The sequence below is a fragment of the Coregonus lavaretus genome, assembly GCF_964263955.1.
Source record: "Coregonus lavaretus genome assembly, chromosome: 9".
NCBI lineage: Eukaryota > Metazoa > Chordata > Actinopteri > Salmoniformes > Salmonidae > Coregonus > Coregonus lavaretus.
In genome coordinates, this window is record NC_139996.1 from 54,029,141 (window position 1) to 54,044,272 (window position 15,132).

Here is a 15,132-nt window from a genome sequence, read left to right on the forward strand (position 1 = left end):
ACAGAGCTTGAAGAATTTTGAAAAGACTAATGGATAAATGTTGCACAATCCAGGTGTGGAAAGCTATTAGAGACTTACCCAGAAAGACTCACAGCTGTAATCGCTGCCAAAGGTGATTCTACAAGGTACAGTGATTTGCATTTTTGGCCTATGGAATGGGTATAGAAAAAGGCCAGCAACACTATTATTCAGTGCCCATGAAATGACACCATATATACATTCTACAGACCCTACTGAGTACTCCCAACCCCACTTTTACATCAGCACAAAGAATAGTGTTTTCACTATAAGCCTATATGTATTTCATATACAGTGATTTGCGTTGTGGCCTATGGAATGGTTGCCGTTAGCCTGAAGACCCGACGTTGAACTGCATAGAATTCTACGTCGAGGCAGAAATTAGCGTTTGGATCAGGAACGTTTCCTCTCACGACCTCTACAAGCCAGAATGCTGAATAAAATGATACTTTACCAGTTGTCCATGTGGTTGGTCCTTTTGCAGGTAGGAATGTGAGACAAAATATCCACAGAGTAGTGTTATCAACCCAGCCTTCAGTATGCTGGTCTATCGTTTGTATTTCCAGTTTTTAGTTTCAATACTGATGCAATTTGCACATGACAAACACTTGCAAAATATAGTGGAGCCTAACCGACCGGCAAACACTTCCAGCTGATTACGAGAAAACATGCTTCGGTCGACTACATTTGGTTACGTTTGGCTATTGTTTACATATTGTCCATCATGTGCAATGCATCAACAGGTTGAAAATACAAGTGACAGACCGGCGCCGCAAAAAGTCAGTAAACAACGCTTTCCTGTGGATACCCTATCTCCACATCCTACTGCCAAAAGGACCAACAACATGTACAACCGGTAAAATAAGTGTACATATCATTTTATTCAACATTCTGCCTTGTAGAGACTATTGGGTCTTTTTTACAGCGACTTCTTTCAGAATTATATTCATGGTGTAACCATGGTAACAGTCAGATTTTTAGGCAAGGTGTAGTTCAAAATTCAAAAGGCACTCGCACATCTGAGCTATCTTTTTAGCAGGTGCATGGTAACAGTTGAATAAGAAGATAAAAAGGTGTAGTAAAAGGCCAGCAACACTCCGTATTATTCAGTGCCCCATGAAATGACACCATATATAGATTCTACAAACCCTACTGAGTACTCCCCACCCAACTTTTACATCGGCACGAAGAATAGTTTTTTCACTATAAGCCCAAAATTGACAACATACTAGTCTGAACATTGTATTTTTGAATAGTGGCCTTAAAATAATGTTTTTAAAACATATGTAAAAACAATTACCATAAATTCCTTATTGCATTTGCTTATAAGCATAATAAAAATCGACATGTTTTTATCTTTTGAATGAGTTTTCCCCCTTACGATGTTTTGAAATGTAGGCTTTTATTTTGAAGGTTTTGACATTACCATAGATTACTGAGGTCATCGTTAGTGCTGCTAGCAGAATAGTAGCAAGCAGACGAGTGAAATATTAGTCTACGCAGAAGCACTGACAGAACTGTTGAAATACCGAAGGATGGTTTTTGTTATTTTTATCCCCGCACACGACAGCAACATACGAGCGGATTATGATTGTCAAGAATTTGAAGAAGCGTGATAGAAGATAAAGGACCTAACGGTATAAACTTGAAATGCTTTCCGAATAGAAACGACCAAAAGTATCGTCTCTGCTGTAAAGTTCCTGTGTGGACAGGGACGAAAATATATGCCATGTCTTTTTGGAACAGGATCTTCTTACATTTTTCATAAAACATATTTTACTTAGTTGCTCCTTGGATAAAGACATATCACCAAGTAGTCGCCAGCCTACCAACGGGAAACGTTGACTCGTCCGTGCTACTGCAGGTAATTAAGTGGTAAAACATTACCTGGTCATTCATTGCATGGTGACTTTGTAACGTTGGCACAGTTGGGTCACTATGGGACTCTGTAGAGCATGTACAAGAATGAGGCACTTCAATTATCATAAGTAGTGCATCAATATAGCAGTTGTCAAAAAATATTTTGCTGACAACTTTGTTTAAATGGCTGTTTGAAACTCGTCTGGACTGTTACCCATGACGTATGGACAAGGAGTCACACATGCGTCGTAAACAACAATTGTAGACTAATGCCGCGTTTAAAACAACTGGGAACGTAAATCATTATGTCAGTGATCTTCAGGTCGGAAAGTCGGAGCTATAGAAAGAGGCCCGAGTTCCTGAGTTGGAATTCCGAGTTGGATTACGATTCAAATCGATTTTTGCCAGTCGGAACTCGTTTTTTTCCCTGAGGTCCCAGTTGTTTCGAACGCCCTGAAGTCGGAAGTCGGCGATTTCCGAGTTCCCAGTTGTTTTGATAATAAAAAAGTAATGTAATAGTAAATACACAATGAGTAACAATAACATGGCTATGTACACTGGGTACCAGTGTCGAGTAGATGGGCAGGGGTACGAGGTAATTGAGGTAGATATGTACATATAACTGTAGCGCCTTGTGGTAGGTCGGATGCCAAGCAGTTGCCATACCAAGAGGATCTGAGGGTCCATGCCAAATATTTTCAGCCTCCTGAGGGGGGAGAGGCGTTGTCGTGCACTTTTCACGACTGTGTTGGTGTTTGTGGACCATGATACATCCTTAGTGATGTGGACACAGAGGAACTTGAAGCTCTCGATCCACTCCACTACATCCCCGTTGATGTGAATGGGGGGGCGTGCTCGGCCCTCCGTTTTCTGTAGTCCACGATCCGCTCCTTTGTCTTGCTGACGTTGAGGGAGAGGTTGTTGTCCTGACACGACACTGCCAGGTCTCTGACTTCCTCCCTATAGGATGTCTCATCGTTCGTTGCTGATCAGGCCTGCCACCATCGTGTCGTCTTATTAAACTTAGTGATGGTGTTGGAGTTGTGCGCTGCCACGCAGTCGTGGGTGAACAGGGAGTACAGGAGGGGACTAAGCACGCACCCCTGAGGGGCTCCCGTGTTGATGGTCAGAGTGGTCGATGTGTTGCTGCCTTCCCTCACCACCTGGGAAAGGCCCATCAGGAAGTCCAGGATCCAGTTGCAGAGGGAGGTGTTCAGTCCCAGGGTCTGTAGCTTAGTGATGAGCTTGGAGGGCACTATGGTGTTGAACGCTGAGCTGTAGTCAATGAACAGCATTCTCACATAGGTGTTCCTCTTGTCCAGGTGTGTGGAATAGAGATTGTGTCATCTGTGGATCTGTTGTGGCAGTATGCGAAATTGGAATGGGTCCATGGTGTCTAGGATGATGGTGTTGATGTGAGCCATGACCAACCTTTCAAAGCATGTCATGGCTACAGATGTGAGTGCTTCGGGGCGATAGTCATTTAGACGGGTTTAAGCTATACTGGAGTACTGAGAACTAAATGCCCTACCGAAATTAAGATACTTTCTCTGTTACTGAGGGGGATCATCTTCTGATCCAGAGATGGTGTAGGTGACTTGTGTCAAATTCCCTCCTTTGTCTGGTGGATGATTATAGGTGTCCGTTTTTGTTTACACAAGTGCCTCAGCATTGTTATGATACCATTCATGAGTTGATACTGTCCACAATAGCAGGCGGTTAACTTTGTTACTTCTTCACTTGTTACAGTGAATGCTAGGTGGTACAGTGAGATGGGAGATTTCAAATTAAGGTTGACGATACCAGCCCACAAGTATGTGCCAAAAACCCTTTCCGCCCTTGCCTTTGACAACTTGGATTGATTCCCAGCTTGTAAAACATACAGTACCTAAAATCCTTTAGTGTAAACAATAGACGGTTGTTCCATGGCAAGCCAGGTCAAAACTGACTAGTCCCAATTCATTATATTTTCAGTCAAAATGAAATTCAGAAGCCTCACTGACAGTCTTTGACTGAATGGGTCACTGAAATGTTTTTTTGAAACGTGAATTGCTTGGAATACTCCTCAGACGTCACCTTGGACGTGGGCATTCTGTTTGCTCTTTCCCTTTCACTTTGCATATCATAAACATTTTATATGGTGGATGGTTGGTTTACACTTACACTGTTCCCCAGAGGTATCTAAAAACCTCTGTTGTACGCATTTTTTCAAATCAATCAAATTCAGCATGGCATTAGTGGTGGAGGATAAAATCATTACAGTTACATATTGGAATATAATTTTTTATGATATATCGTAATGACAATATCGCAATATTATTTTCGCACTAGTTGGCTGTACCTGCACCAAAATTCCAGTATTTTTCCTTCATAGCTCGTTCCCCATCTTCTTTTAAAATAGGGAGCCAATTTCGTTTTCAGCACTTTTATTTCCATGACTGTTTAAAAGTCGTTTTCTCATGACTCTCTCTTGTCCCTCTGCAGCAGACAAATGGTGAGCAATATGTTTGGACCATGGAATAGCAATAAAATCACAGTATTGAATCACAATACATAGAATTGGCACCTAAGTACTGTGATAATATCGTATCATGAGGTCCCTGGCAATTCCCAGCCCTGCATAGCATGTGTGTGGTAGTTTGCCAGAGAGATGACACAGAACTTGACCTGACCTGAGAGTCTTTATTTGGTTGTGTTTCAGAGAGACACTCACCTCTTATTCATTTTGGGGAGGATTGGGAGGGGGGGGGGGCAGCCAAGCACAAGCAGACTTGTAAAGGAAATGTCATGTGACACCCTGGCCTTTGACCACTTCCCTTCCCCTCAGCCGGCCGGAGGAGCTAGCAGGGGAACAGGTGTGACCCAGCTTTAGCCTGCCTGGGAAACACCACACAATATAACCTACTGCAGCAGGCTAACAGGAAACTGAAGGGGCCAATTGCAGACCGTAGATGATGTTCTTTATCTTGAATTTAAACTTGGTTTCTTGGTTTATCAAACCAGTTGGCTGTTTACTGAACCAAGTATTATTCAGTTAATCCATTGTCTAAACTCAAACATTGTGGCATGATTAGATTAGAGTAGAGAGTTTAATAGTCTCATGTACAGGGTTACAGATGTACAGTGAGCTCCAAAAGTATTGGGACAACAGTGACACATTTTTTGTTGTTTTTGGCTCTGTACTCCAGCACTTTATATTTGAAATTATACAATAACTATGAGGTTAAAGTGAAGACTGTCAGCTTTAATTTGAGGGTAATTTGTTAGATATTACTGCACTGTTGGAGCTAGAAACACAAGCATTTTGCTATACACGCAATAACATTTGCTAAACATGTGTATGTGACTAATAAAATACAATTTGATTTGATTTTCATCCATATCTGGTGAACCGTTTAGAAATTACAGCACTTTTTGTACATAGTCCACCCATTCTAGGGGGGACAAGTATCATATCCCCCCCAAAATGCGAATCTCCCCTGTTATTGTAATAGTGAGAGGTTAGCATGTCTTGGGGTATGATATTTGTGCGTCTGTGAAGTTCTTACTCATCATTATTCACAATTCATTCAGGACTATCCGTAATCATTGTAGCATCCACATTAATGTAGTGTTTAGAAACATTCTATTCTTATTTACAATAAAAGTGACTCCAAAATGACACAATACATTATTTACCATTCATTTCTATTGGGCACAAAATAATGTGAAACACAACCAAAACAAACAGCAAATGCATCCAACAAGTTTGTAGAGTCACAAGCTTGATGTAATCATTGCGTGCTAGGAATATGAAACCAAATACTAAACTTTTGACTGCTTTAATACACACAAGTGAATTTGTCCCAAAACCTTTGGTCCCCTAAAAAGTGCTGTAATTTCTAAATGGTTCACCCGATATGGAGTAAAATACCCTCCAATTAAAGCTGACAGTCTGCACTTTAACCTCATAGTCATTGTATCATTTCAAATCCCAAACAACACACAATGTCAATGTCCCAATACTTTTGGAACTCACTGTAATTACAGGGTACAGGTCCAAGCTCCAACAATGCAGGACAAAGGGAAATAAGACCGGGGGGGATTGGAGTAGGCAGCTGACTAGTGGTGGCTATTCAGCATGCTAAATGTCCATTGGGGTAGGGGCAGGGTAAAATGTCATTTGGGTGGGGGGTTAGGAGGGGACAGGGGGAGTAGGTAGCTGACTAGTGGTGGCTTTTCAGCAGCCTGATGATCTGGGGGTCGAAGCTATTGGCCAAGAACTGCAACGCTGCTGCATTTTCCACACTCAAGAATGGTCCACCACCCAAAGGACATCCACAACTGTGGGAAGCATTGGAGTCAACATGGGCCAGCATCCCTGTGGAACGCTTTCGACTCCTTGTAGAGTCCATGCCCCCAGTTGAAGTGCAACTCAATATTAGGAAGGTGTTCCTAATGTTTTGTACATTCAGTGTATGGTTCAGTGTAGTTCTAGGGCCTCCCGAGTGGCGCAGTGGTCGAAGGCACTGCATCGCAGTGCTAGCTGTGCCACTAGAGATCCTGGTTCGTATCCAGGTTCTGTCGTAGCCGGCCGCGACCGGGAGACCCGTAGGGCGGCGCATAATTGGCCCTGCGTCGTCCAGGGTAGGGGAGGGAATGGCCGGCAGGGATGTAGCTCAGTTGGTAGAGCATGGCGTTTGCAACGCCAGGGTTGTGGGTTCAATTCCCACGGGGGGCCAGTATGAAAAATAAAATAATGTATGCGCTCACTAACTGTAAGTCGCTCTGGATAAGAGCGTCTGCTAAATGACTAAAATGTAAATATAAATGTAAATGTCTAGCTAGGGGTGTGCAGTTCAGCCATGGAAATTGAGTCTTTAATTACCCTACTAAGAGTGTGGGTTTTCATAGGCTATTTTTCCCTTTTTGAACATACGTTGCCAACTTCAGTAAGAGAGCAAGGTAATAATGAATTCATGCACAAACCATAAAAGTTCTGCTATTAGTAAAAAACTCAAGGTTCTCTGAAATGAATTCCCTTGGTGGACTGCACACCCATTTGAGCCGCGACCTGCGTTACTGAAACAGGTGCGTCTTTCTAATCATATCAATATCCTTGTTCACCGTTTACTCCAGTTTCAACAGGGTGTTATTCCCTTTACAATGGGAGTTTAGTCATTACAATTTAAAGCATTAGAAAGCTAGCAGGATTACTGTTATACTATTCCAGGTATTCCTTAGAGGTAGGGTTTCAAGTGTCTCCGGAAGGTGGTCAGTGACGCCGCTGTCTTGGCGGCGTGGGGGAGCTTGTTCCACCATTGGGGTGCCAGAGCAGCGAATAGCTTTGACTGGGCAGAGCGGGAACTGTGCTTCCGTACAGTTAGGGGGGCTAGCAGGCCAGAGGTGGATGAACGTAGTGCCCTCATTTGGTTGTAGGGTCTGATCAGAACCTGAAGGTAAGGAGGTGCCGTTCCCCTTTGGGATAAAGCTGCCATGATTTGGCAAGCAATTTAGCTATTCTACAGTTTTTGTGTGCTTTTTTTGTAGCTTTTCTAAAATTTTTGCCATATTCGCATTGACATGAAAGCAGTCAAAACACCTAAAAATAAGACATGGTATCAAGAACAAGGTGAAACGAGCCACTTACGATTCCCCACATGGCAGTTTCTTGTCATTCTTGCTAGCAATCTGGCCATCCAGAATCACAACAACACACTGACTTATGCCCCATTGACGTGCGCACGTCGTTTTCGTGACGTTGTCAGCTAACCCATCTATCTATATATGTGGTCTCATTGAAATAGAGTAGGCTGCCTATTCGTGGGCGGAGAATCACGTGGCAGTTATTTCCAAGGAAACTAAGTTAAATATGATTAGACTATAGTTTATTACAGTGGCTGTAAAATATACTGAACAAAAATATAAATGCAACACTTTCAACGATTTAAAAATGTCATATAAGGAAATCAGTCAATATAAATAAATAAATTAGGCCCTAATCTATGGATTTCACATGACTGGGCAGGGGCGCAGCCATGGATGTGGAGGGCTCAGACAATCCCGCAGGTGAAGAAGCCGGATGTGGATGTCCTGGGCTGGCGTGGTTACACGTTGTCTGCGGTTGTGAGGCTGGTTGGACGCACTGTCAAATACCCTAAAACAACGTTAGAGGCGGCTTGTGGTAGAATAATGAACATTACATTACATTAACTGGCAACAGCTCTGCTCGACATTCCTGCATCAGCATGCCAATTGCACGCGCCCTCAACTTGAGACATCTGTGGCATTGTGTCGTGTGACAAAACTGCACATTTTAGAGTGGCCTTTTATTGTCCCCAGCACAAGGTGCATCTGTGTAATGATCATGCTGTTTAATCAGCTTCTTGATAGTTTGGACACAACTATTCATTCAAGGGTTTTTCTTTATTTTTACTATTTTCTACATTGTAGAATAATAGGGAAGACATCAAAACTATGAAATAACACATGGAATAATGTAGTATGTAGTAAAAGTGTTAAACGAATCAAAATATATTTGAGATTCTTCAAATAGCCACCCTTTGCCTTGATGACAGCTTTGCACACTCTTGGCATTCTCTCAACCAGCTACACCAGGAATGCTTTTTCCAACAGCTTTCTTAAAAGTTAATTTGTGGAATTTCTTTCCTTCTTAATGCGTTTGAACCAATCAGTTGTGTTGTGACAAGGTAGGGGGAGAATATACAGAAGATAGCCCTATTTGGTAAAAGACCAAGTCCATATTATGGCAAGAACAGCTCAAATAAGCAAAGAGAAACAACAGTCCGTCATTACTTTAAGACATGAAGGTCAGTCAATACGGAAAATTTCAAGAACTTTGAAAGTTTCTTCAAGTGCAGTCGCAAAAACCATCAAGCGCTATGATGAAACTGGCTGTCATGAGGCCCACCACTGGAATGGAAGACCCAGAGATACCTCTGCTGCAGAGGATAAGTTCATTATAGTTACCAGCCTCAGAAATTGCAGCCCAAATAAATGCTTCACAGAGTTCAAGTAACAGACATATCTCAACATCAAATGTTCAGAGGAGACTGCGTGAATCAGGCCTTCATGGTCAAATTGCTGCAAAGAAACCACTACTAAAGGACACCAATAATAAGAAGAGATCTGCTTGGGCCAAGAAACATGAGCAATGGACATTAGACCGGTGGAAAGTTGTCCTTTGGTCTGGAGTACAAATTGGAGTGTCTTTGTGAGACGCAGTGTGGGTGAACGGATGATCTCTGCATGTGTATTTCCCACCGTAAAGTACGGAGGAGGAGGTGTTATGGTGTGAAGGTGCTTTGCTGGTGACACTGTCTGTGATTTATTTAGAATTGAAGGCACACTTAACCAGTATGGCTACCACAGCATTCTACAGCGATACGCCATCCCATCTGGTTTGGGCTTAGTGGGACTATCATTTGTTTTTCAACAGGACAATGACCCAACACTCCTCCAGGTTCTGTAAGGACTATTTTACCAAGAAGGAGAGTGATGGAGTGCTGCATCAGATGACCTGTCCTACTCAATCCCCCGACCTCAACCCAATTGAGATGGTTTGGGATGAGTCGGACGGCAGAGTGAAGGAAAAGCAGCTAACAAGTGCTCAGCTTGTGTGGGAACTCCTTCAATACTGTTGGAAAAGCATTCCAGGTGAAGCTGATTGAGAGAATGCCAAGAGTGTGCAAAGCTGTCATCAAGGCAAAGGGTGGCTATTTCAAGAATCTCAAATAAAAAATATATTTTGTTTAACACTTTTTTTTGGTTACTACATGATTCCATATGTGTTATTTCATAGTTTTGATGTCTTCACTATTATTCTACAATGTATATATATATGTATGTATGTACAGTGGGGAGAACAAGTATTTGATACACTGCCGATTTTGCAGGTTTTCCTACTTACAAAGCATGTAGAGATCTGTAATTTTTATCATATGTACACTTCAACTGTGAAAGACGGAATCTAAAACAAAAATCCAGAAAATCACATTGTATGATTTTTAAGTAATTAATTTGCATTTTATTGCATGACATAAGTATTTGATCACCTACCAACCAGTAAGAATTCCGGCTCTCACAGACCTGTTCATTTTTCTTTGAGAAGCCCTCCTGTTCTCCACTCATTACCTGTAACTGCACCTGTTTGAACTCGTTACATGTATAAAAGACACCTGTCCACACACTCAATCAAACAGACTCCAACCTCTCCACAATGGCCAAGACCAGAGAGCTGTGTAAGGACATCAGGGATACAATTGTAGACCTGCACAAGGCTGGGATGGGCTACAGGACAATAGGCAAGCAGCTTGTTGAGAAAGCAACAACTTTTGGCGCAATTATTAGAAAATGGAAGAAGTTCAAGATGACGGTCAATCACCCTTGGTCTGGGGCTCCATGCAAGATCTCACCTAGTGGGGCAACAATGATCATGAGGAAGGTGACGGATCAGCCCAGAACTACACGGCAGGACCTGGTCAATGACCTGAAGAGAGCTGGGACCACAGTCTCAAAGAAAACCATTAGTAACACACTACGCCGTCATGGATTAAAATCCTGCAGCGCACGCAAGGTCCCCCTGCTCAAGCCAGCGCATGTCCAGGCCCGTCTGAAGTTTGCCAATGACCATCTGGATGATCCAGAGGAGGAATGGGAGAAGGTCATGTGGTCGAATGAGACAAAAATAGAGCTTTTTGGTCTAAACTCCACTCGCCGTGTTTGGAGGAAGAAGGATGAGTACAACCCCAAGAACACCATCCCAACCGTGAAGCATGGAGGTGGAAACATCATTCTTTGGGGATGCTTTTCTGCAAAGGGGACAGGACGACTGCACCGTATTGAGGGGAGGATGGATGAGGCCATGTATCGCGTGATCTTGGCCAACAACCTCCTTCCCTCAGTAAGAGCATTGAAGATGGGTCGTGGCTGGGTCTTCCAGCATGACAACGACCCGAAACACACAGCCAGGGCAACTAAGGAGTGGCTCCGTAAGAAGCATCTCAAGGTCCTGGAGTGGCCTAGCCAGTCTCCAGACCTGAACCCAATAGAAAATCTTTGGAGGGAGCTGAAAGTCCGTATTGCCCAGCGACAGCCCCGAAACCTGAAGGATCTGGAGAAGGTCTGTATGGAGGAGTGGGCCAAAATCCCTGCTGCAGTGTGTGCAAACCTGGTCAAGACCTACAGGAAACATATGATCTCTGTAATTGCAAACAAAGGTTTCTGTACCAAATATTAAGTTCTGCTTTTCTGATGTATCAAATACTTATGTCATGCAATAAAATGCAAATTAATTACTTAAAAATCATACAATGTGATTTTCTGGATTTTTGTTTTAGACTCCGTCTCTCACAGTTGAAGTGTACCTATGATAAAAACAGACCTCTACATGCTTTGTAAGTAAGAAACACTGCCGATTTTGCAGGTTATCAAATACTTGTTCTCCCCACTGTATATACAGTATCTCACAAAAGTGAGTACACCCATCACATTTTTGTAAATATTTGAGTATATCTTTTCATGTGACAACACTGAGGAAATGACACTTTGCTACAATGTAAAGTAGTGAGTGTACAGCTTGTATAATAGTATAAATTTGCTGTCCCCTCAAAATAACTCAACACACAGCCATTAATGTTTAAACCGCTGGCAACAAAAGTGAGTACACCCCTAAGTGAAAATTTACAAATTGGGCCCAATTAGCCATTTTCCCTCCCCGGTTTCATGTGACTCGTTAGTGTTACAAGGTCTCAGGTGTGAATGGGGAGCAGGTGTGTTAAATTTGGTGACATCACTCTCACGCTCCCTCATACTGGTCACTGGAAGTTCAACATGGCACCTCATGGCAAAGAACTCTCTGAGGATCTGAAAAAAATAATTGTTGCTCTACATAAAGATGGCCTGGGCTATAAGAAGATTGCCAAGACCCTGAAACTGAGCTACAGCACGGTGGCCAAGACCATACAGCGGTTTAACAGGACAGGTTCCACTCAGAACAGGCCTCGCCATGGTCGACCAAAGAAGTTGAGTGCACGTGCTCAGCGTCATATCCAGAGGTTGTCTTTCGGAAATAGACGTATGAGTGCTGCCAGCATTGCTGCAGAGGTTGAAGGGGTGGGGGGTCAGCCTGTCAGTGCTCAGACCATACGCCACACACTGCATCAAATTGGTCTGCATGGCTGTCGTCCCAGAAGGAAGCCGCTTCTAAAAATGATGCACAAGAAAGCCCGCAAACAGTTAGCTGAAGACAAGCAGACTAAGGACATGGATTACTGGAACCATGTCCTGTGGTCTGATGAGACCAAGATAAACTTATTTGGTTCAGAGGGTGTCAAGCGTGTGTGGCGGCAACCAGGTGAGGAGTACAAAGACAAGTGTGTCTTGCCTACAGTCAAGCATGGTGGTGGGAGTGTCATGGTCTGGGGCTGCATGAGTGCTGCCGGCACTGGGGAGCTACAGTTCATTGAGGGAACCATGAATGCCAACATATATTGTGACATACTGAAGCAGAGCATGATCCCCTCCCTTCGGAGACTGGGCCGCAGGGCAGTATTCCAACATGATAACGACCCCAAACACACCTCCAAGACGACCCCTGCCTTGCTAAAGAAGCTGAGGGTAAAGGTGATGGACTGGCCAAGCATGTCTCCAGACCGAAACCCTATTGAGCATATGTGGGGCATCCTCAAACGGAAGGTGGAGGAGTGCGAGGTCTCTAACATCCACCAGCTCCGTGATGTCGTCATGGCGGAGTGGAAGAGGACTCGAGTGGCAACCTGTGAAGCTCTGGTGAACTCCATGCCCAAGAGGGTTAAGGCAGTGCTGGAAAATGATGATGGCCACACAGAATATTGACACTTTGGGCTCAATTTGGACATTTTCACTTTTGTTGCCAGTGGTTTAGACATTAATGGCTGTGTGTTGTGTTATTTTGAGGGGACAGCAAATGTACACTGTTATACAAGCATTACACTCACTACTTTACATTGTAGCAAAGTGTCATTTCTTCAGTGTTGTCACATTAAAAGATATACTCAAATATTTACAAAAATGTGAGGGGTGTACTCACTTTTGTGAGATACTGTATGTGTGTGTGTGTGTGTGTGTGTGTGTGTGTGTGTGTGTGTGTGTGTGTGTATATCTGTGTATGTATGTGTATGTATGTGTGTGTGTGTGTGTGTGTGTGTGTGTATATATATATATATATATATATATATAAAACAGGGTGAGATTGCCTCGCAGTTCCCAGTGGGGTCCATAAAGTCGACTTGGGAAAGGAAAGAGATGGCAGGGCTATTGTGACGAAAGCCTTTTTAGTAGAGACTTCTCCCAGAATTCTCACCTGTCTCCTGCCTCGTAAAAGCGTTAAGGCAACTTGTTAATGTTTTCTTTCAAAAGCTGATGGATGTGGAAATCCTTCACATTATTATTTGAGCTCCTGACAAACATAATTGCTGTGGCTTGGCCTGCCTTGGGCACTGTGAGGTATATCTGATCACATTACAGCACCATCTAGATACCATCTAGCCTAGAAACCAGGTGGTCCCCCCTGTGTTTTTGACCTAGAATCTCTAGATAATGGTCTGAATATGAACTTCAATCTTAGCCTGACTTCTTGCTTGCTTGCATCAAACTTAGTCATCCAAATCAACTAAGATAACTATCTTATTATTTTCCTAACTATGCACCAACTTTAAAGTTACAATATGCAGAAATCGCTCCGCCATTTCCTGGTTGCTAAAACTCTAATAGTTCGCCTAATTTAAAATGTATGTGACAAAATAAGCTAGTGTAGAGAATCATTGTACCATCTAAACCGCTGTGAAATATATTTTCCATAACCAAAAATATTGTAGTTTCAGCTGTTTGAAGCTGGTTTACAAAATCGAAAGTAAAAGACGCAAAAACTAAACTTAAGAACGGGAAGCGAAGATATGGCGCATCTAGAACAGATCTACTGCTTCTTAGACTTGCTTTCAAGTACAATGATAGATCTATAGCTCACATGAATATGTGCATTTGGAGCCTTGCCCAAAAAGTTACATATTTCCACTTGAATTTCAGTTGAGTACGTTAGGATGGAATAGTGGGTTGCCTCCATCACGACTACTCTTCAGAATTGTCTAAATGACAATTTAGAATTTCTGGTCAATATAGTTTGGACAGTATTAATGTAACTGACTGAGCCTATGTGATTATAACTGAAAGTGAAGAACTTCTCATACCCCATTTGAGTGTTTATTCTGTCATGGCACTGAAACGATAACAGTGGAAGTTGGAGCCCATGTGCGTTATGGCGCTGGCCTTTGAATAGACTGTGACCCTGAATGGGAAGGCTTATTTTGGAGATTGCTCCGAGGGTCTGTTCCAGCTGTGTTACATTCCAACCCCTGACATGATTATATTATTTCTCAGACTCCCGCTGATTAAATGAATGCCTGGACTTGTGTAACCGTTTACCGTCATGCGTGTATACTTTGTCTTCGACCAACAGTGATTGCGATGCATGCCCTTACTACTTATTCATGCCTGGCACTGCAACACCAGCTGCATATTTCATGACTGATATGAGATGCAACTCATGCACTCCTACTGTAGTCAGTGCTGCCCTCTGTTGGTCACATGAGCAGCACAGCAACGTGTGAAGGCCTGTTCAAAAAGCGCAAGGCAAAAGCAGAGATTCAGGGACGTTAGGGACCCCAGTGGCAAAAGCATGGGCCGCTTCTACACAAGGTTTCGAAACATGCCCCCAAAAATAGGTACATTCTCCAGGTCAGCTTTAACCATGACAGTAGCAAATTGAGTTAGTGTATTGTCATCAAGGTTTTCTATCATTTTGAAGACTATGGCCCAATAAAATCTGTTTATTTTTTCCCTGATTCTGTTTTCTGAGTTTAGTTTTTCCAGGTTTCTGTCTTAAAAAAAAAAAAAAAAATCTTCATGTTTTATCTCTCAATCACACTTTGTAATAGAAAAACAACAATGTGATGTTATACAGTGCATTCGGAATGTATTCAGACCCCTTCCCTTTTTCCACATTTTCTTAAGTTACAGCCTTATTCTAAAATGGATTAAAAAGAAAAAGAATCCTCATCAATCTACATACAATACCCCATAATGCCAAAGCGAAAACAGTTTTTTGAAATGTTTGCAAATTTATAAAACATAAAAAACCTTATTTACATAATTGTTCAGACCCTTTGCTATGGGACTTGAAATTGAGCTCAGGTGCATCCTGTTTCCATTGATCATCCT

The 15,132-nt window shown here is 42.6% G+C and overlaps 1 protein-coding gene across 1 annotated transcript in view; it reads left to right on the forward strand.

The window, feature by feature from the left end:
- Positions 1 to 1,484: 1,484 nt before the first annotated feature.
- The window catches only part of peak1 (pseudopodium-enriched atypical kinase 1), a 269,483-nt gene continuing 255,835 nt past the window's right edge, over positions 1,485 to 15,132 (forward strand). Inside the window, exon 1 of the mRNA XM_084169057.1 lies at positions 1,485 to 1,882. The gene's annotated coding sequence lies outside the window, so the exon portion shown is untranslated. The remainder of the gene's footprint in view (positions 1,883 to 15,132) is intronic.